Raw genomic sequence first — 27,062 nt, forward strand, 5'->3', positions numbered from 1 at the left:
CGAAGATTTGGGTGGAAAACAGTTTTTCTGATGTTAACTAATGTTAGCAGTTGACTTTTCTGGTGTTAGTCAGAGATGCTTTTCCTGGTATTAGGTAATCTTCATATATTATTGTTGTTGATTCAGTTGTGCGTAGGAATGTGTTATGCTTAACGTGAAAAAATGTTACTTGCCCTTGGTTTTGTGCTGTGGTAAAACAGACGTTCTCATGCTCTTGTTTAATGCTTTATGCTGTCGTTGTATAGCTGTAAATCTTGCAGATGGGGATTCTGTACTCTGGGGATTCCGTTTTTCCTTGTACCCAAGTGAGCAGTAAAAAACCTCTTGCTCTGCACAGAAACCTGTAGGCCTGTAAGCTCTGCATTTGCTTCTGACTTCAGTGCTTTCATGCATATTGGATGTAGGCAGAAAATTTAACACTAATTTCCAAAATGGCCATCATAGCTTTCTAATTAGACATTTGAATCTTTTTTTCTCTTGTGAAAGAGTTTAAATGTTATGTATTAGCAATAATGCTTCAATTGATGAAGTATAAAACTAGTGAAATGGGTTACAGGGAAGGAAGTGAAAATATTATGAACCGTATGCCCTAATTTATGTCTTCTTAGAAAATTTGTCTAATGAAATAAAGTATTTGAAATAATTCAGCTTACAATATTCAATGAGTGGTACAGCAGTAATTGTAGGATTATCTCGACAGAATTCCTATTTTGTTTTGAGGAGGAAGAGTAACATCAGATCACATTGTGTTGAGATCCACGTGTATTGTCAAGACCAGATTTTTTTTGTCCTTCCTATGGACAGGCTTACACCATTGGGTTAGTTGAGTAGCTGTGACAGCAGCTTCTGCTATGTTCTTTGTGACCATTAATAGAGACAAATAAGATGTGTGTTCTTCACATCAGTTCTTAATCGCGCCTTCCTGGGTACCACGAGTTAGCTCTCCTTTCTTCCTGGCTCCTTATCTGGACACAGCACCTCTCTTACAGACAACTGTCTCCATCCACCCTAATCCTACCCCTCCCCAAAGCCATTTTTGCCTATTGACTCCCAGCCTAAACCTCCCAAGTTCTTCATTATTAAACAGCAGTCACAAATTCTTCTCTTCCAGTTCTTGTGATACAAGACTTCACATCAAACTCCATTCCTGTCTTCTCTGGTCTGGTTCTTAGATCTTCTGCGTTGAAATCCAGCAGCTTCCTGGGTGCCTTAACAGAAAGACAAACCTCTCGCTCTTGGTTCCAGTGTTTTTTGTCATTACAGTTCAGAGCAGTAGTTATAGCCCATTTTGTGGTACAGTGTTTATAGGAATGTGCATGCACATTTTGGTTCTTTCTGGAGGATGATGACAGTGTAGAGAGATTTTAGTATAAAGGAGTCATCACTGGACAAGTGTAAAGTCTGTCATGTTATAATTTGGGTAGTTTTGTGGGGGTTTTTTGGGATTAGCAAGAAAAACACATCCGTAATATGAAGACCAAATCTTACTCCCAGTTTCAAAACCCAGAAAACTTTTCAAATGTAAGTTCACAGTGATTATTTAACATGGCCAAAACATATTATTTTCTTACAGTTTAAATCTTGGAAGTGATTCAACTCATTCCTCTTCCCTCATGTCCTGAAAATCACACCGAAGCAGACACACTTGATGTGTAAAATCGTAGCCTGAACAGTTAAAAATCTGGCAAAGTTGCAGGCAATTGAAAGGAGACTCTTACAGTGGAAAGTGCCAGACAGCCTTAATAATAATAATAATAAGCTTCCTGTCCTAGCTTTGAGTAGAGAAAATTTTAAATAGGTGATTTAAAGGGAATAATGTTACTGTTCATAGCAGCTTCATAAGTAAATTACTGAAACTTTTCAGTGAAATATCCAACCTTGAGATCAAAGATTTAAGAGGTAATTGGAAGAGTGTATGAGTACAGAGTATCTACTCATTAAAGTACTCAGCATCTGGTTGTTTCAGAAAGACAACTGAAGGAAAACCTATCGCCTTCTATCAGAACATGTGACTGGATATTTTGAGAGCATGTGTTACAGCTGATGGCTCCTTTGAGGTAGACCACAAAGTCATTGATACCAAGAGTCTTGTTGACTGGGGAGAGCATAATTTAAGCTACAGTGGTGTTTGGGCCTTGGTGAGAAGAGGATTTGAAATGTGAGGAGCTTGGAAAATGAATCCAGCTTGATGAACTCTTACACTTGGGAAGCGATTGAGAGCTTCTGGAGAAGAAGGGATGCAGTACATGTAGTCACAGCGCTTGGAGCAGATTCAGATGCCTTACCTTTTGTATTTGTTTCACAGTTCTAACACTACCAAACTATCCTGTGGTGATTCAAACGTAACTTATTAGAGGCTTTAATAGCAATTGGTATGTCATTAGCAAGAATAGAGTAAATGTATCTTCTGCCATGTAATACCAGTATTGAATGTTGATTTCAGTTTTCAGGCGCATATAAATGTACCTTCACCTCTATCTTTTGTATTCAGGAAAATCACAGTGTTTTCTATGGCTATACATGTATGAAGCATTTTGCTTAGGTAAATGAGTTTGGGATGTGGTGTTGGAATTTAGGGGGAGGAAGATATATGAATAAAAATAATATTACTCTCCTTGGGCCCTCACTAGAGAATGCAAGACATGCAAATACTAAGTCAGTGAGTGGAAATGTCATCCTTCAAAAACATATGAAATGCAAGCACTATAATAGAAGGATTGAGCACTTTGAGGTATCTGAGTTACAAAGAAACCTTGTAGTTCATGGAATTATATCTATGAGTCTTTTAATATACTCAGGTTGTTCTTTATCTCCTACAGAGTATTGCAGAATTTGTTTCCCTGGAGGTGTCTGAAGTAAGGCTAGAAAAATCCTATCTGATCTTTAATAATCCCTCACACTCACGGTAATACTCCAGAATTGTACTATCATTGTATAATTTACACTTAAATCCTTTCATATCCATGCTCCCACCCTCAAAAAAATCCTTTAGTGTTATAGGGAGCCAGTGATTGCATACTTGAAATACCTCGGCCTTGTTGCTGGTTTAGACTCACCTGCTTAGACTGATTTATTGTTTTGTGATTGTTGGGGTTTTTGTTTGGTTTTGGTTGTTTTTTTTTTCCAGAGACTAAAACTGAAAAATACATTTTACCCGTTATAGTTAATAGATTCAGGAAGTAATTTGCAGATCGGGAAACAATGGATCTCATATCATAAAAGCACTGCCTAGGTAATTCATAAGGAAGATAAACTTGTATTGTTAAGCTTGCACATTTTACTCTTATTTGTAGGCCATATATCGCTCTCCTGTGCTTTCTACCATTAAGCAGTAATGTTATTGCATTAGTAAAAAAGCACTGCTACTTTGACTGGCTTTCAAAAACACACACAAAATCAAATAATGTATTTTACTGAATTATGAAGAACTGTGTTATTTGTTTATAACCACTCAGTTATTGCTCTCAGTGCTCCATGTCCATGTTACAATTTAATCGCTGCTCTGCATCTCTTGAGTTCATGCAGGCTGGTGTGAGGCAGCGAAGGGATGAAGCAAAATGACTGGCAGTTAAGTGTTTCAATCAGTCAAGATACTGATTTATTTCTTTGAGGAGGAGTGTAAAGGAAATGAGAATGGCTGGTTTTTTGTAATTGATGCACTGAATAGTCATCAGTTAAACTGTGGAGGTCATACATACGAATTCAAATAGTTCTTGAGAAAGAAGAAAAAAAACCGCTAGAGCGTGCCTTGTCACCCACACCGCGCACAGTCTTTGGTGAAGCTTGTGATGTTCAGCATGTCCTGAAACGGCAGCACAAAGGATGAGTCTGGAATCCTTTCACTTACAAGGGATTTATTTCGTCAGAAAAGAAATTATATGAAGAATTAAAACTCAGGGTGTTAGAAATTCTTTGTGGGCTAGCTAGTTAGTATATACAGCTGCAAAGTTTTTGACTGTATTCAGAATGATTCATGTGTTGATATTGCAGAATGTTTAAACTGGAATGCCACTCAGCTAACAAATAAATCCTATATCTTTGGAATAGGGCAGGTAGTATGAATATCTGTGAAAATGGATCCTTCTTGGAGTACAAATTATAACTCAACTAGAGCAAAAATAGGAGTAAAAGCATTGGTGGAATTTTATATCTGTGTTTTAAAAATGTTCATAGGTATGCCTGAGATAGGAACAGATAGATTAAAGTTTTCATTGCCCACTTTGATGCAATAGAAATCACATAATTTTACATTTCTCCCCCCCCCCCCCCCCAGGCTGAACTTTGTCCATTTAGTAACAGTAATTTTTCTTTCTTACCTTGAAGTGCTGTTTTTAATCTGGAAAAAAAAATCCTTTTTAGATAGTCAAAGCAATAAATATTCTGTAGCAAACCTGACAGCATTAGGAGGTATTTATAAGACATAGAAAATTCAATCGAAGTTTTTTGCTAATGTAGTATTATCATTTCTTTTCTTTTCTCTATGTTCCATCTGAGCTCATACAGATATAAAATGCAGAGGAAGCAAGCAGATAGTTTTGAACAAAATTAGGTCTTTCTAAGACTTTAAACCTCCAGAGCCCACTGAAAATCTGTGCTCAACAATCATTGCTTTTACAGCAAGAAAGATACCTTACCTATCAAGAGATTGCTTTAGGGGGATATTCCCTAGAAAGCCCACTATAGCCTAGCCTACATTTCATATTCTTTTACTAACCTAAATCCTGAGGCTTTCAAACAGTTTCATAAAATCTATGCACTAAAATTTGATGAAAATGTGGCTATGTAAAAAAACCAGCCAAACAAAAAAAAACCTACTTGAAGAGACGCTTTCAGTGCTGACAGTAGAGAAACTTTTCAATGTCTCATGGAAAACTACATGGCTGAAACTGTGACTACAGAGAGAGAAAAGGTGACTTCTCTCTTGGTCAGAGGAGAAATTTCCAGGCTTGCAGCTAAATGCACTCTAGGGAGGTGAAGGTGTCTGCAGTGGGAAATGGTGAGAACAACCGTGGCTGTCGCAGTGGCTGGCTGGCAAAGGGGAAGCCCCATTTTTGATGACACTGATTTCTGGATGTTCTATGCATGTTACATGTGCTGCATCCAGATGAATTGGTGTTTCTTTTGTTGACGCCCATTAAGACAGATTTTGAGACCTATTTTGTCTTTTTCTCAAGGAGTGTGCAAGATATGGTGATGGGTGCATGATCACGATAGTTTTGGAGGATAAAGGAGAAAAGAAAAGTGTGCTATGGGCAGGAAACAGAGCTACTTCAGCATTTCTTTTCCCTCCTGCCTTTTTTCTGAGCTAACAGTCCGTGCAGTCTGAACACAGATCTATTCTTAATGTGTTGAACTGCATTATTTAGCCCACCACTGCAAGCCAAATTATTATCCCTGGAGATAAAACTGCTAACTTGATTTAACAGTTTTGTTAATCTAGAATTTCATTTATATCTTCTCTTGGATGTGTCCATTGTAGGTTCTTTGTGTTTATTATGATTTTGACAAAAAAGCTGCAAATATATACTAATAGCAGCTATTTAGCTGGTTCCTCGATGCCTGGGAGAAAGCTGTTGAGGAGATTCTTGTCTTGTAAGAAGCACTTAAAACTTGCTATTGAGTCCTGTAGTGCCTGTGTTCACACCGCATAGATCCTTTAGAAGCGAGACACTGAAGAAGCAGACCTCTATTACGTTTCTTGGCTGTGAGTAATTACTGAGAAATAGGGAAAAGAATACCTGAGTGTTTTATTCGTAATCTACTTAGTGGCTGTATTCCTTAGTCCTGCATGTTTTGAATACCATTTGCTAGAATGCCCAGTTGAATACACAACCAATGGCTAGCTAACAAGATCCACAGCAGCTAAAAATACTGTGAGGTGTGCTTGCTGAGAGAGATCAAAATAGTCCCCTGGAAGATTATGGATAAGGATTACATAAAAGAGAGAATTTGCAAGTCTGGAATGTGTTTTTCCTACAGTATCTGTTTCCATTTTCTGTGAAATTACTTTCAATTTTTAGGTTATTTCACATTTTGTTGTGATTTCTCAGATGGAGAACAGATTTGAGATTTACAGCCTGAAAACAGGTTGCAAAGGTTCTTGATGATGTCTGGAATATTTGCAAGGTTTTAGCAACCGATAGGATGCAGATGACTTCATAAAACAAATAGCAGCATTTGTTACCTACATTGCCATCCCATTCCCCAAACTGTAGAGGTAGATCGGGGTCCTCCTTCCCTTCAGTTTCCTTCAGTGGTGCTAGGCACTACATAAAGCAGAAAAAACGCCAAACCTCTCTGTCAGAATGCTTGATAGTAGAGACAGTAGCTGTTTTCTGGTGAGGAAATACCAGAATGATGGGACTCTGGTTATCTGCTAGTCAGCGGTGTCAGCACTTCTACAACACTTTCTATCCCTTTCTTCCTCTTTGATTACATCGCACCATAAAAGACTTACTCGAGGTGGAATTTTAGCGACAAAGGTTTGGCTTTGGAGAACTGTGTGGCACTGCTTTAGGAGGGCAGCCTGGAACACCCCCCATGAAGATGCTTGTTTGGCAGGAAAGTGTGGTGATGTAGATAGAGAGGGTCAGAAATGGGATGAGTACAAGTTATTAGTGGTTTAAGAATATTCTGTGTGATAAGAATGGTAATCCTGATATTCATTCTCCCACGTGAAGGAGAGACCTGATGAAAGAGGCCACTAAAATGGTTTTTGCAGTAGCGTTTTGGATGGATTATGAATGGAGCAAGACTGAGATTTACAGAAACTATAGTAATCAACTTGTGAGACAATAGCTCAAAGATGGGCTGTGTAGTTTTTAAACTAACTTGTGGATCAAGATGTTCATGATATTATACTGAACCTCGTCACTCAGTACTCTCTCTAAAGAGGGAAGGGATAAAAGTTTTCATAACAGCTATAACCTCTTAGCTTTCCTATTTTCTTCAAGCACTGCATTGAGTAGACCTTTCCATGTTGAATTTTGCATGATGCCTGATGTGCTGCAGCTGCATGTAAGCTACTGAGCAAAGTAACCATCTCGCCTGGTTTGAGTAAGACTTACCATGAACAATAAATCTTTCTGTAACAGGTTTTTATAGGATCAGGCTCCTGTTTGCTGGATTTGTTTGTGTATTTTTTAATAGAAAAAGAAAAAGTTTTGTATTACCTGTAAAATGTTGGGCATTTAAAGCTTTCTGCTTGCTAACAGGTTTCTGGTTTGGATTTGTTTTCCCATAAACATCTATTCTTTCCTAAATTATCCTATCTCCTCAGAGCAATCCTCAGCTAAATGTGAGGACAGATTTGCACCATGAGCAGTATATTGTCTTGAAGCCGAGATTTGCATTAAGGAAAATGATTGTTGCGAAATAAGGACAAAAAGTGGTCTTGCCCATATTGTCGTGTTTGTCCATAATTCAGGAGTTTCTTTCCTGTTAGTTTCAAAGGATTTCTTTCTAGTTGGGACTTAAATGGACCCATTCAGTGTTTACATTTATGCAAATGATTGTTGTGTCACTAGAGTTGGAACATTAAGTGCCAAATATTTTACATGCCTTTGAGTGATTACAATTACCTACATAAAAGGAGTTGCTTTATTAATTAATTAACTTGGAGAAAAAAGGCTAGTGACCCTCTGAAGGAATATCAATAACTGAAACATTAATTATGCAAATAAGAACTGTCTTTACTGTTCATTATTCATAGTTTAACATGAAAATTGCCTTTTAAAATAATGCTTCATTCATATATTTCAATAAATGTCTGATCTGCCTAGGCTGTCACTTGGATCTAGATTTTGAGACAAAGGCTGCAGTGACATTGACACAGACCGACTGCTCCTTCCCTGTGGCACTTGGTTCAAGTCACCCGTACCCAGTTCCTAATTGCTGGGCTGGTGGTTTTTTGAAGGTTTGCGCTCTGCGGCAGCAATCCCCTTTGTGAATGAGTTCTTGCAAAATTTGTATTCAGTGAGACAGTTAACTACATTTCATAGGTGAAGGGGAGGAAGAAGCAGCAAAACATTTGATGAGCTTTTGCAACTTTTTTGTGGTTTCAAAACAGAGGCTGTAGCGGAGGGAGTCCTGTTTGAGGCTGTCAAGTTGTGGGATTGTCTTTTTCTTTGGCAAGTCAGTAGAGGTAGTACCAAGGCAAACAAACACCATACGGAAAAGAATGTCAGATCACGTGTTTGATTACTCTGAACTTACGCACTCACCTAACTTGCTGATCCTTTTTACGTTTTGAAAATGTGACTGTATGCCACCTGTCAAGTGCTGCAGGTGATTCCATGCAGATTGTGAGAATGCTGTCCTTGTGAAGAGCTCTGCCTTTTTATTTTCTGAAGTTTCATAGAATGTTTTAGCAAATTCTGCTGAAGAATTTCCTTTTTGTATCCTCAAAGACAACAGTCAAAGGTTTCCAGGGTTACTTCTCACTCAGGTGTCTATAAGTATTCCTAGAACAGGAGAGAGAAGAGCTGTGCTTTCTTTTTCATCAGCTGAAAGGCTGTGCTGCAAATAATCTTGTTTTTGTTTTGAATATGCAGACAATAAGTAGTAGCTGTGCAGTCCCAGAAAATCTTTTACTCTCCACTCCCTGAAGATTCAAACATACCCGCTTATAGATGTAAGATGTTAAGATTTCCTTTTTTTAATGCCCTAGAACTTGCTATGCCAATAGCAGAAAGGGCTGATGAAGAAATATGCCCCCCCCCCTTCCCTTGTAGCGTGATGAATTGTGGAAGTCCTGATTGAAAATTCTAATCACAGCCTTGCAGTCCTTCAGATCACAACCCTTGACAGTTGATTCACTCCTTTTCATGCCTGCTGCCTCTGACTGCTCCTGGTGCCTCTTATGCATGAGTCTATCATTAGCACACAAAGCATGATGGATTGGTTGGGGTACCTCTATCTTTAGAACCTGGGAAATGCTTCTTTTTCAGAATCAAAGAACCTGTGTGTGACATCGTCATGAATGAGAGAAGAAAGTAATACAGTATTGGATGTGCCTGTTTGCTGCCACTGTTTAGAAAGAAAATGATGCATTATGGGCAATGTAAGTATATGGCCTGTTTGTTTGGGTATTTTACTTCTCTCTAGCGAACGATGCAGAAAAGCATGGGTCTTAAACAATGCATAAGCTGAGTCTAGCAAATGCATGGAAGTTGTAATACTTTTTGAAAATCTGAGCTGTAAGCACTTCAAAAATTCTACTTAAAGATCAGCCTGTTTATGAAATCTCGTTTTGGTGTGATCTGACGACCAAAATGATTAAGAATAATTTGTTTTGGTACTGATTGTGGACTAGATTCATTTTTGTGGATTCTCTTATACAGACCTTTTTGACAGGAAACTTTTGCAAATGTTTTTGCAACTGCAGATGTTAAACTTGCAAATGCTTTTATTCATCTGTGTGACTTGGCATTTAATGTTTCAGTGAACAAGACAGTTAAGTTTTGGCTCCAGTGAAAGATTGATAGGAACAATTTTTGAAAGTGGTATCAAAACAAAGTGAAAATATGTCACCTTCAAATACAGAGCTCTGGTGCGTCATGTGATCTTGTAATAAATGAAATAGCATTACAAACCTGACAGATTTGCAAGAAAATGTTTTTTAAATTTATGATGATTAATTTTCAAGATAAACTGCAATAAAAAAAGTGTTAGTAGATACTTAAAGAAGGTAAGGGGAAGCAGCTTTATGAAATGAAAACAAGCAGGTAATGATAAGGCTGCCTTCACTTTTATGTCATGCTTTCTAAAATTTGTGCAGTGAGTAAATTGATATTCTGGCTCCTGCAGCTGGCAATAACAGCTACTCATGCTAGTGTAACATCTTGTGGAAATTCCACTTCTTGGATTTGTACTGTTGCTTTGTACTGGTTGTCTCGGAAATAGGAGTAACACAAAGCAGAACTGAAGATTTTCTACCAGGACTGGTGATTTTCTCTGAGCCATCAAAATAAAACAGCACTGAACCTAGTGAGAAAACAGAAGTAGCTCTGTAGTTCCTTGAAAGAAAACTAAACTTTGCTGAAACTCAACGGGTTTGTTCATCTTGAGCATTTGCCACTTGATGATTTATTTTGTTTTGCATTAGGACAGTTAAATGCAAAGAATATTGTTTGGTAAGCTATAAACTGATTGATGTAAGCATTGTTAGGTAGTATTGGGCTAAAAACATGCCTTGATACCATTTATACTTAGCAAGAAGTCAGCCATACATGCCAAGTGCTTAAGTTTTACTTGTATTGATTTAGGTTTATTTTTAACAGTAGGGTTCCTTGCTTCACTTCTTTCCATTTCGTTGTGTTTGCACAGATGCCTTGGCAATCGACAGGTGCAGAATAGCTTTATGCACCCATTAGTACAATGTAGTTGCTGGCAAACATGATTTAATGGAGTGAATGAAGGAACTATACGCTGGGACAGATCCTGGATCCAGGATAAATTGGCATAGCTATGTTGCACCAGCACAGCTGCTTTGGAGTTGTTTGTTCCATGCTGTTACAGGTCAGAAACTACGTTGAACTGAGTGATGATTTGCATGTTAACTCTTTCTTTGGTAGCATTTAGTTTAACCAATACTTGCTTTTTGAGTTGCAAATTGCCAGTTAAAGACAGTCTTAAGCAGATATAGGCTTTTTTTTTTATATATATATATACACACACACATATACGATCTAGTTAGTATATAAAGTAATGTACTGAAGCAGTGACGTTATTTTGCTACTTATTTGAGCATGTGTTTAGCAGTTTTTCCCCCTGCAAGGCCTCTTTGCTGTATCCAATGTCTCTTGTAGTATCATTCCTGCCAAATGCAAAAAGGTACAATAGTATCACTCCATAGCAGTCAGTCTGCTGCCTCCTTTATTTTGAGGAACTGCATTGCTTTAAAAACTAGTATAACTTTTGCTTGTATCAGTTTGTCTGCTCTTTTAGTCAAATCTATAAAATGTGTATGTATATGCCCTGAACTGATGTTTCAGATGTTTATTTTAAAACTAGGCACTGAAATATATATTTATGCATCTAATTAAATGAAACTACTAGTAGTGGTTCACGCTTTGGTGGGACCTGATTGTGTTCAGTGTTTCTTTATATTGGGTATCTTTTAAACAGCTAAGGCTGCATTCCCATGAGCAGCCCGCTGCTGTTGAAAAGGCAAGCTTTGCTCGTCTCCTACACGTGCTATGCATGTCATCTCCTGTTTAGCAGCTGAGGAGACATTTCTGTTAAAAGGTACAAGAAACTTTTTGAAAGGGAGTGTTAGGAAGGAAGTGGGATGCGGTGAGACTGAAGCCTGAGAAAGGAAGGAATGAGCTTTTATGATTTGTTTGGACAGAGACGTAGCTCTGTCTTCGCGAGGCCAAAAGTGAGCTTTCAAGTACGTGGCGGGGGGAAAAAGCTTCAGAAAGGATATGAGCTGCACTTTTCTTGGAACAGGAGTTCAACAGGAAAAAAAATAAAATCAGAAGTATCAATGTCTTGTTATTCTGAAACAGCCAAAATACGTTTAAAAGGAGATGTTAGGGTTATCATTAGCACTATAAACTCTTACATGGGAATGTTTTATGTTGGTAAGAAGTTACGTGGGAAACCCCAACAATTACCTGCCAAGAGTGCCTCAGGCACTCTGAGGACACTGGACCTGCAGCATCTTCTCATATCTTACCTTCCTCATCTTCAGCAGTGCTCACTCTTCTCTGTTGAGGAAACACACTTGATGGTCCTAGAATTTTCCCTGGCACCCTTGGGACAGTGGGTGTGTAGCTTAAAGGTAGTCTTTTGTCTGTAGATTATAATTGAAGTTCACTTGGTAGTTAGAAAAATTCTAGAAGCCATTTTGGTCAGGAAATAATTTTGAGCTGGGGGTTACTGTCTGAAGATAGGTCTGAATGCAGTTGTCCATTGGTATTATGCTTTTTTCAGCAGAGATGCATATAACGAACAAGGTCCCTGCTGGTCCCATCAGTCCCTATCTTACTGTGCACAGAGAAAAGACAACAAGGCCCATCTTAAGAGCTTAAGGTTCCAAATATAAAATTAGTATAATAAGCAGATGAAGAAAAAAAAAATACTGGAACAGATGAAACATCTGTGCAAGTGTACAGTATGTTGTGCTTGCTGCCTTTAGCGCACTTCGTAATGGCTTTTGGATGCAAGCAAGTTGCTTTGGTCCTCAGTCCTTAATATCAGGAATTAGTTTTATGCACTAAGGTTGCCAAAGAATAACCAAGATCGTGCTGAAACTGCATGTTCTTTACCTCCAACTAATGGCAATATCTGCGCTGGAGGAAAATAAAAATGCCTTTGCAGATGCTTGCAGCTGCGTGTCTTACCAGTAACCGTCGAAGGGGAATGCCTGAGTTTTGTGCTTGTCTAGAGTGCATGACGCTTTTCAGGTGGAATCAGTATTTTTAGGAGAACTATCTTTCATCAGCATGTAGATATTTTCGTGTGTTCAGAAGAGATCAGCATTAATTTTTTTCTAAGGATTAAAATACATATGGATTTCCAAAAGTGGAAATGTACTAGCTGAGACTTTCAAATGACCACAAGAAATTTAGCCATGCTGCTTGTGTCATCTATATGCTCTTCTTTGAATGTCAGAATCCTGGTATCTAAAATGTGACAGACTGTGTACTGTACATCACTGAACAACTGGGTAGCCTATACATTTACCACTTACTGCAAAGCATTATACAGTCATCCTACGTGGCCTTGCTTATACTGGGGCTGCTTTCCATGCCTGTAGAATGCTTTGTCCCCACTCTGGAAATACCAATAATCCATTGACTGTCATTCTCACCAAAACCTGAATTTTTCACAATCTTAGTTTGTTTTAGAAATGAGAATACTCTGGAAGACTTTCATGATCATGACTGATTAGTTACACTGTGGCATTTACATTTGGATAGAATTCAAAGTTTCTTAAGCATAAATATTCACAAACATATGATGTCTCATGTGACTGTGGTGTTTAGTGATTCTGATGTCTGTTAGCACCTGACATGAAGTGACCAGAAAAATGTATTCATTACTTTCAATAACAATTGGATTGTATCTCTCTTGCAGTTTCTGACAAGTTTAGCTCTCAAATAACCTGTAGCTGTTTACCATCTGAGCCGATAAAGCTTTCTAAGTTGTGGAAGTTAATTTAGAGGATGTTCAAGTTGTACTTACCACCAAAGAAGTTTTATACATAGTGGGCTGGATTATACCTAAGGGTGTAAAGCTTGTCTTAAGGATTTATATTGTCTGTAGTTACATGCAAGATCTAATGGTCTAAAGGCATTAGCAAAGTAGTTTTTTAAGCAATAATCTCTTTTCTCAGTTCTGTATTTTCTATGTGTTAACTTAGATTTTCTGTTATATCAATGAAATTTCATCTAAGTATTCTGTTACGTAAACATAATTAGAAAAGATTTCATGAAATGAATATAAAGACATATCCAAATTGCTCTTTGTTACCAAGTAGAACTGCAGTTCTGGCCTTTGCAGCTGGACCAAAGTTAACTTTATTCTAGGCAGCAGGAGTACTGCTCATGTGCCGACTGTTTCCAAGAGGCTGTACGAGCCTGCCCGCCACTGTCCATGCTCACTCACGCAGCCTTGTCTTGGCTAGTTCAGACTCTGACTTAGTTACATTCACACAAGCTGCGTTTTTATTATTTAGGTTTCTGTGTAGACGATTCTTACTGCAAGTGGAGATTTTAAATGCAAACTCTGCAATTTTTCATATCTACTGAAGCGCAGGTCGCTGGTGGATCTTGTGTGCAGTCTTGCAGTGATCCTGCGTGTGAAGGTTATCCTCTTGCCTCTGACTGCCCGTGGACACACAGTGATGCATTTGCGTTGGGTCTCATTGACTTGTCTAGAGTTTTGTATAATACTGGAATTGGCTTGAAGAAGGGTTGCAAGATTTATTTTTTTTAAAATATCTTGTAAATAGTTTCACTAAATAGACAATGTGGTTTCTGTTTTCAAATTTTAACAAATTCAGATTTCCTGATGTCCTTTGCTTGCAAATCTACTGTGAAAGAGGCTTCTTATTTACAAAATAAGGTGATATTTATGATCACTGTAATGCAAGTATGTAACTTCTTAGCACAAAATAGAAAATACTTGTAAAACTAGGTTGATATTTGAGATTAGTATTCTGAATCCTGTCAAGAAGTGTGTAAATTATATCCACCTCAGTGACTAACATTTTAACCTTTACAGATGGGCCTTTGACTTTACAATTTGTCAGATGTGACCTATCCTAGGCTATATCAAATCTGCAATCTGACTGAAGTATGAAGCTAGAATCCATCTATGTATGCAAGTTATTTTTTTAAAAATTTCACTGTAAATACTTTTGATACCTTAAGATAATTCCCATCTGTGATGTGAGTTACCACTACTGATATAGTTGTTAGATTATTAGATTAGAATAGGATTATTAGTTATTAGAGTATTAGAAATAATTAGAATTAAAGAGTGGTTATGAGTTTTGGACCTTATGTAAAAACTTCTGAAAATAATGGAAAGACTCCCATTGAAGTTAGCTGACTTTGATCTCACTGTATGTTATTTCTTCGGATACTTAAGGCTGCAGCTGTGCAGTTTAGTATGCATGAACCACAATGTAAGACTGGGGATTTGTCTAATATTCTGATGCGTACTTTGACAAGATGAGCTGAGTTCTTAGTGGAGCTTTTAATTTGCTTCTCAAATTGAAGAAATATTTTTCTTCTGAAGACTGAATCGAGAGTATTTCATCAGGTTTTGTATGTGTTGAACTTTTCTGTTTGTCGTTGGAGCAGCTCATACACTCTCGATACTTGCTCAAAGGGAAAGTTGTGTTCTTGAAAGTTTTGTTGAAGAGACTTGGTGGACTTGGCAGTTCTAGGTTCATGGTTGGACTTGATGATCTTAAAGGTCTTTTCCAACTAAAATGATTCTATGACTTTGCATGTTCCGAAAGTTGACCATGTAAACTCAGTGTCTGTGCCTAGTGGCAGTTGCTGGGAAAATGAAAAGTGCCAGGAAAGCTAAATTTCCATCATGTTCTGCAGTTGTTTGGTGGGAGTTACAGAGTCATTTTTGCAATAGGTAATTCAATATTCTGGATTCCTTTTTAACATGTATCTTGGCAAATGGAGGCAGACCGATCAAAGGAGATGATGTCAGATTACACGTGAAGTCAGAATTTGTACTTCTCCAAGGAAAATGTGGATTTCTGTGTAGCCCATTTTCAGTCCAGTACTTTATTAAATACTAAAAACGTGATCCGTAATAAAAATGAGAAAAATGTATTGATCTGTTAATCTTTTAAGCAATAATCAGTGTGGCTTGTCTTAAATGGTCTAGACTTCCATTTTAACATATAGTGACAAAGTGGAAAGGCTGTACAAATGTATGGTACTTTAATTAATGGGGGCAATATTAGGCTTTGAAAGTCCTCTGGAGCTTTTGTCTCTGCTGGAGCATTCTCTGTGCTGTGAATCTTCCCTAATAGTTAAAGCAAATATACTAAAATAGCCTTTGGGCTATTCTGTTGCACTGTGTTGTTGGGGAAAAAAAATTAATCCTGTGCCATTTTGCATTTGCTGTCTGTGAATCAAACTGTGAAAGCTAATTTAAAAACTTTTCACACTTGGCTTGAATGAGGACTGTCAGTGCTTGGAGAATGTTAAATTGAATGCAATTAGCTCAAAGTGGGCTAGCTTAGATATACCCATCAGCCTCAAAGTGCCCAGGCTTAATGACTGCTCTGGTAAACTAAAGCAGAGGTTACAGAAAAGAATTTAAAGGCTCTAAGTTGCTACTAAAAAACTTACCCTGTATGGAATAGATCTTCAAAACCAAAATAGTTTGTACGCGGAAGGGCAGGGAGCCCTGTTGACAGAGAGGTGCTGAGGCCCTGTGGAAAGTGAAATATTGCACAGTGCTGCATCCATGAAAGGGAAATGAAACAACTGATGAACCTGCTCAGAAGTTTTAAAAGCATAAATAATGTAAGAATTTGTAAGTATAGTATATTGTAATAGCAATAAATTACTATTTATGACCTCCGAAGTAGTTGGGTGTCGTATATACTTAGAGAGGAGGCAGCTGGTACAGCTATGGTAGAGTGAAGTCCTAGAATGTTTTAGGGAATTATGGTTGTACCAGTGCTAGTGTCTTGGTTTGGAGAAGGAATGTGGGTTTGAAGTTAATCTCTTAATTGTATCTGTTTATCAAGTGCTACATCAATCTGTAATGGGGACATGAGGTCCCAACTTAATTGATAAAGTCAAATTCCATGCTTGGTGTGGGAGTTCAGAGTAGCTTTCAGGCTGGATGTGAGTAGATCTCTCAGACTACGGATGCTCTAGAGCTAGGGATTTTAGGAAAAGGATTGAAAAAGGTGATGAACAGCTGAAGTTGTGAGAAGAGTTATCTACAATGACATTAGCTGCTACTCTAAGTATAATGCTACTCTATAATGATGGGATGTTTGTCAATCAGTGGGCTGTGGCTATTGGGATACCATTTTTCTATGACAGTGTGTCAGAAGATGTGTTTGGAGCTCACTCAAAACCCTTCTCTTTTTATTTACTTTTTCCCCCCCTGTTCTTTGTTTGAGGGGGAGTTGTTTGGGGTTTTGTGGGGCTTTTTTTTCTTCTCTCTTCTTTTTGTTGGAGAAGACTGCCTGCAGAGTTTTATCTCCAGGTGCTGAGTGAGGTCTCAGCTCAAGTTATTCTGTGAGGATTGTAGTAAGTGACCATTGAACTTCCTAGTGGAGAGAGACCCTGATGGTAATTGAAAAGAACGGAGTCTGTAAATTAGCATTTTACATGTCATCCATTCTTATGTGAGCAACACGAATTGTGCAGACAACAGCAACATTTTTAGTTAATGAGCCCAGCCATAAGCACTATTCACATTTAACATGTTTACAGGGGGTAGCATCTAGTCAAAAACTTCCATTAATTCTTTTTTCATGAATATTGTGTGCATGAGTGCATACATTTATGTGTGGATCTGTATATGTGTGTACGCTATTAGTGTATGCAGTGTTAAAACATATATAGTAATTCAAAAAGAACCACTGAAAAATTTCATTATGCATGTAAATATATTCGGCAGAAGACTTAAAATAACTCTTTAATGGTAAAAAAGGAAAAATTATGCCATTTGACATGAGGAATCTGTTTTGAACTATAGTATACGCACAGTCTGTTTTCTGCCTTTCCTTTCTTGAAATTGTTGCCTGAAATATTATGGTGGCTTTGCTTTAATTTTAATTTGCCTGAATGCTGTCAGGATATTTTTAAATAGACAGTAAAATTGGAACTTGGTAATATTTGGCACCCAATTTCTGTAGAAATGGCATTCAGGATACAACTTTGGACTCATAAGTAAAATAAGATGAAATCATACATGTTAATGATGATTTTTTAAATATTTTCAAGAACATGTAAATGTAATTTCTGCCTTGATTTGGTTAGTTATATGGGCAGCGGGGGTAGGGGGTTGTAACAGTCATATAGATATAAAGCCATGAATGAATGTTTTCAATCTGTTAATCCAAATGTTCTTTAATGGATAAAAATAGAATCAAATTATTGCACATATAAAAATCAGGGAGTTATTTACTGAGCTTCAAACAAAATTATTCTTCCAATAGTATTCCGAATATTTTCTTGTTTTGGTCTTGAATAGACTGGCAGAGGGTTACTTTGCTGCTAAAAGGCTTGGCATCCTCATCTGTGTTTGCTTATCATCTGGTGACCTCAATTGTTCTTCTGCTACACTTCAGTCCTGATAGGAATGCTAAGTCTTGCTGGAAAAAAGTAATTTAAAGGCTTTTATTAATACAAAGTATTTGCTTTGAGAAGGTGTTCAACCTGTTAATACATTTGTTACCAACATAACTTTCTCTTAAATTATCTCCAACCTTGTGAAGATTTTTGTGAAGGTCACTGCGGATCTGTCTCGGTTACTCTCCTTGTGTCATTTCCGAGCCGTTCAGCTCCGATGAAAAGCCGTCCCCAGCCCCGTGGTGCTGACTCCGGTGCAGGTTCAGTCCCTGCGGGTGGACCCAGCCGGCAGAATCGATCTTAACAGAGCTGTACTGTTAGAGCAGAGTACAGCATAAATCACAGCGGGACATCTCTACTGTGGGTCTCAAGGCATGTGTTCCTTTCAAAGTCATCAATCTGGAGAAAATAAAAGGAAAATAAAACTCTGTCCAGAACATAGACAGATATCCTTTCCTGTCTATTTGAACCAGAGGCTGTATTGCAGGTGTTCTGAACTTGCCCTTATGACCCCTCGATGATCATCCTGGGCGGTTACAAGATTTTGAGCTAGCCTCCTTATGGGAAACTAAACTGGCAAACAGTCTTGCCTTCTTCAGCCAGGCTGCTTCTCGATGTCTCCTGGTGCTGGATGTATGTGCACAGCAGCAGAATTATATTCCCATTGGGTTAGTTTGGTCAGGTCAGCCCTGTTGATGTGACTTGTGAGAGCTTGTAGAACCAGTACCCTGCCATCCTGCTTTCCTGTCAGTCCTGTACATGAAACCAGCTGATTCAAGAGTGACTGTGGTACTTTGGTGTGCATTTGAGGTGGCGGTAGGTAAAGTCCCGCTGGCCTTCAGTAGTATGTAATTTGTGGAGAGGAACAGAGAAGATGAGAGAGAAGCTTTTATTTCTTGGCTGAATGTCACATTTCCTAAGGAAAGTCTTTGACTCAAAGATGGACTACTGTGTCTTAGTGTGGTTGGTTTGGTTTATTTAATAGTGTATTGCTTATAGAAGCCCTCTGTGAGCATTCAGAGCATGTTTTGTCTTTCCAGCCACTTTCTGATACCGCTTTGACACAGACCTGGAAGTCGCAGTTACAACTGGACCTCCTGTTTTTCTTTCCTATCTTTCTCTGCCAAAGTCTTGTTTGAGAGGGAGTCACTTCTGCCAGGCCCTTATCACATATTGCTAAAGTAACTTTTGCAGGTGCTGAAAGAACACAACTTGCAAGCTGAATTCAAGAAGACACTGTGATGTGGTTGTGGTGCGCCTGTGTTGCCTCTTCTTCCTGTACGTTATTACACACATACGTACCAATGTACATTACTATGACAGAGCCAAGCACATCAGTAAAGAAATGCTAATTTAACATTGTCCAGATGGAGGATAACTGAATGCAAAGTTGTGTATGCAGTCATGTAGTAACTTTTCTTTCCACATAAAGTCTTAGTGTAAAAGAACGGATCTGTGCTAGAGGGTCAAAATCAGGATTGCATAATAAAGGCAGTCACAGTATGTAGGAAACGTCATTGCTTAGTGAGGAAGAGATGATCTCATGCCTTGGGGCAGCAGGACAAGGTCTTGGAGATTGAACTCTATGTATCGTTGCTTTCGCTTTGTGGTGTGGAAGATTTCAGCTCCAATAGACATACTTCGGTTTGGTAATGTTACAAGAAGCTAAAATGAGAATTCATAAGGGGAAATGTCAGACAACTTTAACAACACATGGTCTTACCAAACACCATTATAACTAAACCAAAATACCTTGTCAGTAACCAAAAGAGCAAAGTATTTACAAAAATTACCAAAAAGACTAATAAAATTCTCATAAGAAACATTAGTTTTGACTCAAATTTTATTGTCGTGTTTTGGGCTACTGTAATACGCATTTCTTTGAGTGGATTACCTGAGTAAATGCATTAAATATCATGAATTGTAGCCACATGTAGCTTCTGTTTACCTATGAACTAGAAATACAAATTGTTTTCTGTCATTATGGTTGGAAATAAATCCAGAAAACTCTTACAAGCATGATTTGCAAACAAAGCAATATTTTTAGACAATGAACTGAACTTTCCTTTGCTGATCTGATACCATGTCAATGGTCTTTTTTGGTTTTGGTGGTTTTGGGGTTTGTTTGTTTGTTTGTTTTAAGTGACTTTATTGCTAAGCACTCTTCTGTACTGTTGCTATTACCAATATAATAATTGATAATCTGTCCTTCTCTCTGTGTTTTTGGAAAAAATATATCTGAAGATGGAACCAGTATGCTTGCTTTTCAAAAAAAGAAAAGTAACACCTCTATGCTGTTATTAAGATTAAAGAATATGATGTATCTCGGGCTTCTTAAAATTTAAGTAGGATGAAGAATTCGTTGCAGATGATACTGTGGAAAGGCTTTGCAAGAGGAGGGCAATCAAGTAGGGATAATTAGAGTTACTATTTAAATATGCAGAAAGCAAAAAGCTTATCTGGAAAAGCAGAGTGAAGTTATAACAGCGTAAGACTAATGTAAGAATGATTTGCAAGCAATAAAATCACATCTCCCTGACTCTGTAAGTACAAAATAATAAGCAGTATGGAATAATGGAGACTGTAATAGTCTGGGTTATAAACCTAGTGGTATGTGATTTTTACCATTAGATCTTACCTGAAGGGGATAGACTGGTTTAACACTGATAGAGTTGAGCTATGTGAGGATTACAGGTGTTTGGAATATGTGTGCAGTAAGGGATGAGAGTAATTGCTCAAGATAATCTCCTAGCAGTTAACTCAGAATAATGATAGGAAGTTGGCGAAACCTCTATTCTTGGGTGTTACTTTTTCCTCCAAATTGATCTGAGTATATGAACGCCTCTGAAGGAAGGAGATGTGACTCGTACTGCTGGCGTCATTTTAGAAGTTTGATGAAGAACAGAAGAATGTGCTGTTAAGAACAAATCATCCTTGGCAGAGAAATGGGCAGGATGGTCTTCAAGTTCTTAATCATGTCTGATTTTTGTAACTCTGTCATTATTTTCATTAATTAACTTGAGTGGGTAACACAAACATCACATGTCTTCCAAAACTAATGTTATTGCTGCCTGCTATTTAGTCTGTGGAACTGGGGAAAAAACCCAACCACAAAATGTTAAAGTGATGCATAGGCAGTAACATCATTGAGAGTGTGTTTACCTGAACGGCTTTAACTGGACATCATCTGCAGTGTCACCGCATTGCACTGAGAGCCTGCCAAGCTGGGCAAGGCCAGGCCTGCCTCGTGCTGGGCATTGGGAGGAACCTCCCGAGGAGCTGTTGGGAACTCCAGCTGTAATTCAGGAGGTTCTTCCCTGGGCTTTAGCTAGAGGGCACGTGGCTGCCAAGGGTGCCCTGCTCAGAGGAGGGATAGAGCCGAGGACCTCACTGCTGCTGGTCGAGGATCTCGCTGCTGCTGGTCGTTGGAGTTCCCGTGTCACAAGGACACGGGTGCTTAACCCAGTGGGTCCTGGCTACCTTCCAAGTGGAGTACTTAAATGCTGCATTCCTAAATTCCCTCTCATTTTAATTAGGTTAGGTATTCTTCACCTTTTGGCTTTAAACTCAGCTGGCTAAACAACCATTTTTCATTATAGCGGAGTCTTTATTTCAGATTAAGTTAATATTATCCCTGAATATAGTGTACATTGTTTGAAGTGTACCAGGTGTTTCAGGAGAGCAGTGTATGAGGTAGATCAACATTTTACTTATATTTTTAATTGATTTTCTTTGCTGTACTGAAGTACATTCATTTGAAGGTTATTTCTGATTGCTCTTTCAAATTACAGGCCTTGTTGATACTGTATAATCAAAGACAGTTTATAAAAATAGTTTAGATCTTTGTGGCATCCAGGAAACCCTCTGTTTGCCTGTGTGTGCAACTTTCATCTCATTTGTGTAGTCAGGGAAATCTAGGGCATCACTGGAAGTTTAGTCTTCAGCATGTATTCAAACGTTCACCTGATCATTGAGATGCTTAGTACTTTGCAGAAACAAGCTTGTGAACAAGAGAATCTGTGCTACATCTTCTCTAAAATATGGCTTGGTACCTAGTGTGCCAGTAACTTCTGTTCAGGTACTGGAGCCTAAATAATTGATTTTTCAGTGTGTGCCATTGCACAACATTTTAAAATCCAGGCTGCGTTGTCGATGTGTACTGTGATTCTTCAGAAATTTTAATTAATGAATGGGGATATCCAAAAGACCTATGAAGTAATGGGAGTGAATACATGGTTTAAATCTGAGTAGTTAATTTGTGGACAGTGCAAATCTTTGATACGGATGAAATTCAGATTAGTTCACTTAACGGTTCACCTGGCCCTAATGATACCTAAATTTAGAATTTGTGAGCACCACTGGCCTGTAATCAGAATATGTTTTGCCCTGCCTAAAATGGAATTATATTAGTCAATTCACATTAGCAAAGTCTGAATTCTGTGTCTGGTTGGATTTAGTTGCACTCTGCTGATGACAGAGCTCCGTTTGGCTTTTTGTTTGACCTGGATATGTGCATCTTTCTTAGTGCTGTCAATCTTCTCTTATGTTGCTCAGTGTACTCCTGTTACTGAAAATCCAAGATCCATAGCCTTTTATTAAATTACAGAGTACATTTCTTGTACCTGTAATATTTACCTTTGGGCATTAGGACTTTTTTCCTTAGAAAATAACCCAGTAGAGGATTTTATGGGAGTTTCTTACTCTAACCTCCCTGAAAACTCTTGAAAGGGGAAAAAAAAAAAAAAAGGAACAAGAAGACATCCAGGCATATCTTTGTCGGAAAGTCTTTTTTTAAAAAAAGAAAGTAGTAGCAATGAACTTACCTGCTTTCTCTTTTTTTTTTCTCCTTTTTTTTAAATTTTTTTTTAATTGAGGATATTTCTTATGAGTAATTGCACAGAAATCTCTTTAAAAAGGAGGATCCTACCTGTGTTCTGGACTATAAATGTGCTTTCTATAGCATTCTGTCCACTTTCTCGGTATTAGTTCTAGAGGACTGCTCTGAACTGACATAAAGCCTTTTGGTCGTGGATTTGATTTTGTTGGTATGCAAAGAGGGAGGGTGAAACCCGCATCCTGTCTTTCATCCTTCTGGATGAGGATTAATCATGATTGCAGCTGCAGAATAATGCAGATCTTAGCTGCTGGGCTTGGAGAGGGGGAAGGGACAGCAGTAGGGAGAGCAGAGAGCATAGGCTGTCTTTACTTCCACACGCCCCTTCTGCCCTCGGAGGCACTGCGTTTAACGGAGGAGTTGCGAGAAGCAGATTCTCAGAAATTGTTTTCCTTCCGTTGACTTAGTAGATCCCCTTGTATTTCAATTTATGCCAGATGTCTGCCAGAAGCATTCTTTGACTTCATGCGCACTGTCCCTTACTACAGGGTACAACACAGTACTATCCTCTCTATATGAGAAACAGTTCATATTAAATAAAGGCACAGATTTGCTGTTGCCCCATCTTACCTTTTTTTAGTAATTAATTTTTCATGCATCCTATGTTTTTTCCTTTGATCATAAGGAATGTATTCAATTTACCAGTAAGACACACACACACACACACACACAGTTTTTGCATAGCTTGCTTGTATTCTTGATGATGCATTAGGCAATGGATGCTGAAATGCTGCTGGCTTGAAGGTACACAGATTTAGACCAGTGACTTTTACTATGTCTCTGTAGATAGCCCCTAAATGCCTTGCAGGTCAACTGCTTTTGAAATGGATAAAAGTGTGCTAATTCCTTCAAGGTAAATCAGAAGGATTATGACATCTAGGAAGAAGAAACTGCCAGACAGCTCATGAGCAATGTAACTAGGACTGACCCAATAGCATCTCTAAAGCTTCCAATAAAATTGCCTGAGGAGTCTGCCAAGAAGCCAGATGCTGCTGCTGGAAAAATACCTTCTGTAGCTTGGCATTTGTCCTGTAATTGCTTCCAAGAGAGAATAAACTGTAGCGTGACAGTAGAAGGTGAATGGTTCCTCACTGCGTGCTACTTGGGTGATTTTTAAAAATGTTTGGAAAATAAGCGTGTGATGCGTTACTACTCATGCAGGTCCATATACTCGTTTAGCTGCTTAACAGTTCCCCATCTGAATAATCAAGAGCATCTTCTCTTTTTTCCCCTGACATTTTAGCCTGGCAGTGGCTTTATTTTTCTTTTTCTTTTAAGAAATTCCTTTTACAGGGTTCCTAACCTGTTCACTTTGATTGTGTAAGTCTGTGATATGGCCATATAGACCTCTCCAGTTGCATGGTTATAGCACGGCGGAGACCGGTGTGTTTCCCTTATGGATGTTTCTCCCTATGGAATTATGATACAGAAAATAACACCTGGCCCTCACAGTTTCAAGGGTTAGATTGTCGGGTGTTTTTTCCCTGTAGTATATTTTCCAGCTGTGGGAAGAGTGCTTTTTTTATTTAGAAACACTGCTGAATCTTACCCACAAACAGGAAATATGTAGAGCCTGACTTCTTCTGGGAGGTGCTTTGCCCTTTGAAAGTAGTTAACATTCTTACTGACAGAAAGCAGAGGCATTTGTGGAGCAGTGTATGACATAATCAGATACAAGGCACTGCGTTCACAAATGAGATAACAGATAAGTGATAATTAAAATTATTTCTGGTTTGAAATTTCTCCAGTAAAATCTAGCAGCCAGTCTCAAATACTTCTCTTTGGTATCGTTCAGAAGTCTGCCTGCTGTTCGTCTTAGCAGTCATGTGGAATTACCTTCATGAGTGACATGGCTGGTTTGAAGATTGGAGTATTTGAATGGAATTGTAAAAATAATTTCTGTAGTTAAAACTCATTTACTAGACTATTTAAAATATTGATGTTTTTCGGTTGTGGAACAACAATGTAAAAATACTTTTTGCTTGTATTTTTGCTAGTCAGTGAACTTTGGTAGAAGTCTGGTGGTTGTGTTTGGCATAATAAATCAAAAGTCAGTTTACAGCGAGGTGAGGTCCTCTGATTAGTTTTCCTAATACTTAACTGTCAGGCAACAAGGACTGAGTGTTGAAAAATAGCAGTGAATAAAGATCCTGGCATAGGGGATTTTTGTTGTTTTTGACATGAGGAAAGTTTGCTTTGCTATAATGTCAGGAAGCATTCAGAAAATTGAAGGGCACGATGTATAGGTTAACTCGTGTGACTGAGGAAATCTCAAAGGGACCTGAACAAGTTGGTGTAAATTCACATCTGTTAAGAAGGCCAGTATGAAGCATCACTTCAAGCTCTACTTCAGATTTCAAAGTATAGCTTAAGTTGGATCTTGTGTAGGTATTGTGCTGTATTTTATTTAAAATGAATGAGAGGGTGAGTCCCAGTTCAGTCTTACTTGCAATATTAAGAAAGTCATCTTGAAATTAAAAAAAAGAGCTGAATTAAGATATTTCTGTAAAGGACGGGAGATGAATAAGTTGCCTTCAACTTACTGTGCCACTTAAAAACATGCTGAGCTGTCCAGGATGAGACATTTAATTCCATAACCTTTTCTTCCAATTAGAAGGCACAGATTCTGATTGTGAGGAATTTGCATTTAAATATAAAACATGGTGTCTCTGACATTGCTTTTACCTTCTCCCTGGTGATGCTCCTGACTGTATACTTCTCCCTTTCCTTCAGCATGATGATTGCACCACCGCACTTTAGTAATCATTTAACAGCTCTAATTACAGAATACTGTGATCCCAACTGTGTACTTTGTCCTTTTTCCCTTCTTAGTCTTCACTCTGTTTCTTTGGTGTCGACAGGATTGCAAAAGAGCCATTCTTCTGCTTCGCAAAAATAAATTCCAATGACTCTGCTTTGGTAATGTACAGATTTGCATTTTCTTGTTGCTTTAGAGTTAATGACATTGAATTTTAGACATATAGGGATTGGTTGGTCTGGTATTGTTTACATCAGTCACGCCGGCATAACTTCACTGACACTAATGCAGATACACCAGCATAAAATTGGTGTAACTCCAACTCCATTAAAATCAATGGAGTTACGCCAATATAAGTCAAATGCAACGCTATTGATTTTGTGCTGGTGTGACTTTATTGACTTTAATGGAGGTAAGGCAGTTTTCTGCTAGTGGAACTGAGATCGCAGTCAGGCTCTGCCTGGGCAGTGTTTGTAACAGTTGTGAGCTTTGTTTCTTCTTACACAACATTATCAGAAATTCTTTTTCTTGTCTGCTTCAGGGTCAGCAGTGTGGTAATCTGGGTATAGTAAAGTCTTCGTGTAATGCAATTCATATAGAAAAAGCATTTAGGTAATTCACTTTCACTGTGAGCACGGAGAATCTCTAGTCCAATCTGAACGACTTCCTATGTTATCTGGTAATGTAACAGCCACTCAGTACTGGAGGAGAAACGGTGAAGTTTTTAAGCCTGTTCCATTCAGTGGCAGTGCTCATTTCTGTGTAATATCCTGCAAAAGCTTACAAACAGCAATTTGAGTGGAGTTTTGCATCTCAGAGCACAAAAATGCGCCTAAAGGAACAACGTGTGTTGTATTTATACCCTGCAACACACAGGGGGTTTGTTACTGGTTTTCAGCTCCCTGGGCTGGAGTTGCGTTCCCTGCTACCCAGGCAGAGGAGAAGCCAACGTGAGCCTGTGTATGGCTGCCTGCCCGGGGTCTGGTGGGAGAGTGCCGGGACGTCTGTGTGTATCTACCCTTTTCCAGGACTGACTTGTTTCATTCAAGGCTGCAAATGCCCTTGGTGTCAGCAGACTTGCGTGCTTTCTTATGGAATTGAAGGCATACAGTGCTGCCACGAATGTTTTCAATAATTGCCATTTTCATGTCGATTTCCAGCCTTTAATTTTCTGTGGCAATAGGTTTGAGGGTTGATTCTGTCCCTTCTAGCCTTGCAAGACTCCTGGAAGCAAAGCTACTTGCGTTGCGTGGTGATGCTCCTGGGTATCTCCCTAGCTCAAGGAGGAGGTAGGTGGTAACAAAACCTGTGGAAGGGATGTTAAATGTTATTTCAGAGTTGAAGCTCTGATTATTGGAACCTGATTATTGGAAATGAGACTGAGACCAACTGGAGGGACCGCAGCAGCACTGGAATTACGCAGCACTAGCTCTGGTCAGCAATAGAACAGAACAGCAGAGAGCAGCAAGTCCTGGGTTCTCAGTGCTGCCTGTGTTTTGTTACTTTTCTTAAAAACATTTTTTTTTTTTTTAAAAAAAAAGGGCTTATGCTGTGGTTATAGCAATTCTTTTAAGAGGACGAATTTCATGTTGAAAGCATTGAAAGAAAAAAC

The 27,062-nt window shown here is 38.5% G+C and overlaps 1 protein-coding gene across 18 annotated transcripts in view; it reads left to right on the forward strand.

The window, feature by feature from the left end:
* DAB1 (DAB adaptor protein 1) overlaps positions 1-27,062 on the forward strand; it is a 467,469-nt gene that overhangs the window by 314,546 nt on the left and 125,861 nt on the right. For 4 of the 18 annotated variants that reach the window (XM_075759286.1, XM_075759293.1, XM_075759292.1 and 1 more), the window contains one exon: positions 8,949-9,061. The exons of 5 other annotated variants lie outside the window; for them this stretch is intronic. The gene's annotated coding sequence lies outside the window, so the exon portion shown is untranslated. Of the gene's footprint in view, positions 1-8,948; positions 9,062-25,513; positions 25,612-26,610; positions 26,740-27,062 lie in introns of those variants that run through there. 9 more of the 18 variants (XM_075759282.1, XM_075759291.1, XM_075759297.1 and 6 more) reach the window with 7 other exon arrangements.

Source organism: Balearica regulorum, chromosome 8 (genome assembly GCF_011004875.1).
Source record: "Balearica regulorum gibbericeps isolate bBalReg1 chromosome 8, bBalReg1.pri, whole genome shotgun sequence".
In the NCBI taxonomy this organism is placed as follows: domain Eukaryota; kingdom Metazoa; phylum Chordata; class Aves; order Gruiformes; family Gruidae; genus Balearica; species Balearica regulorum.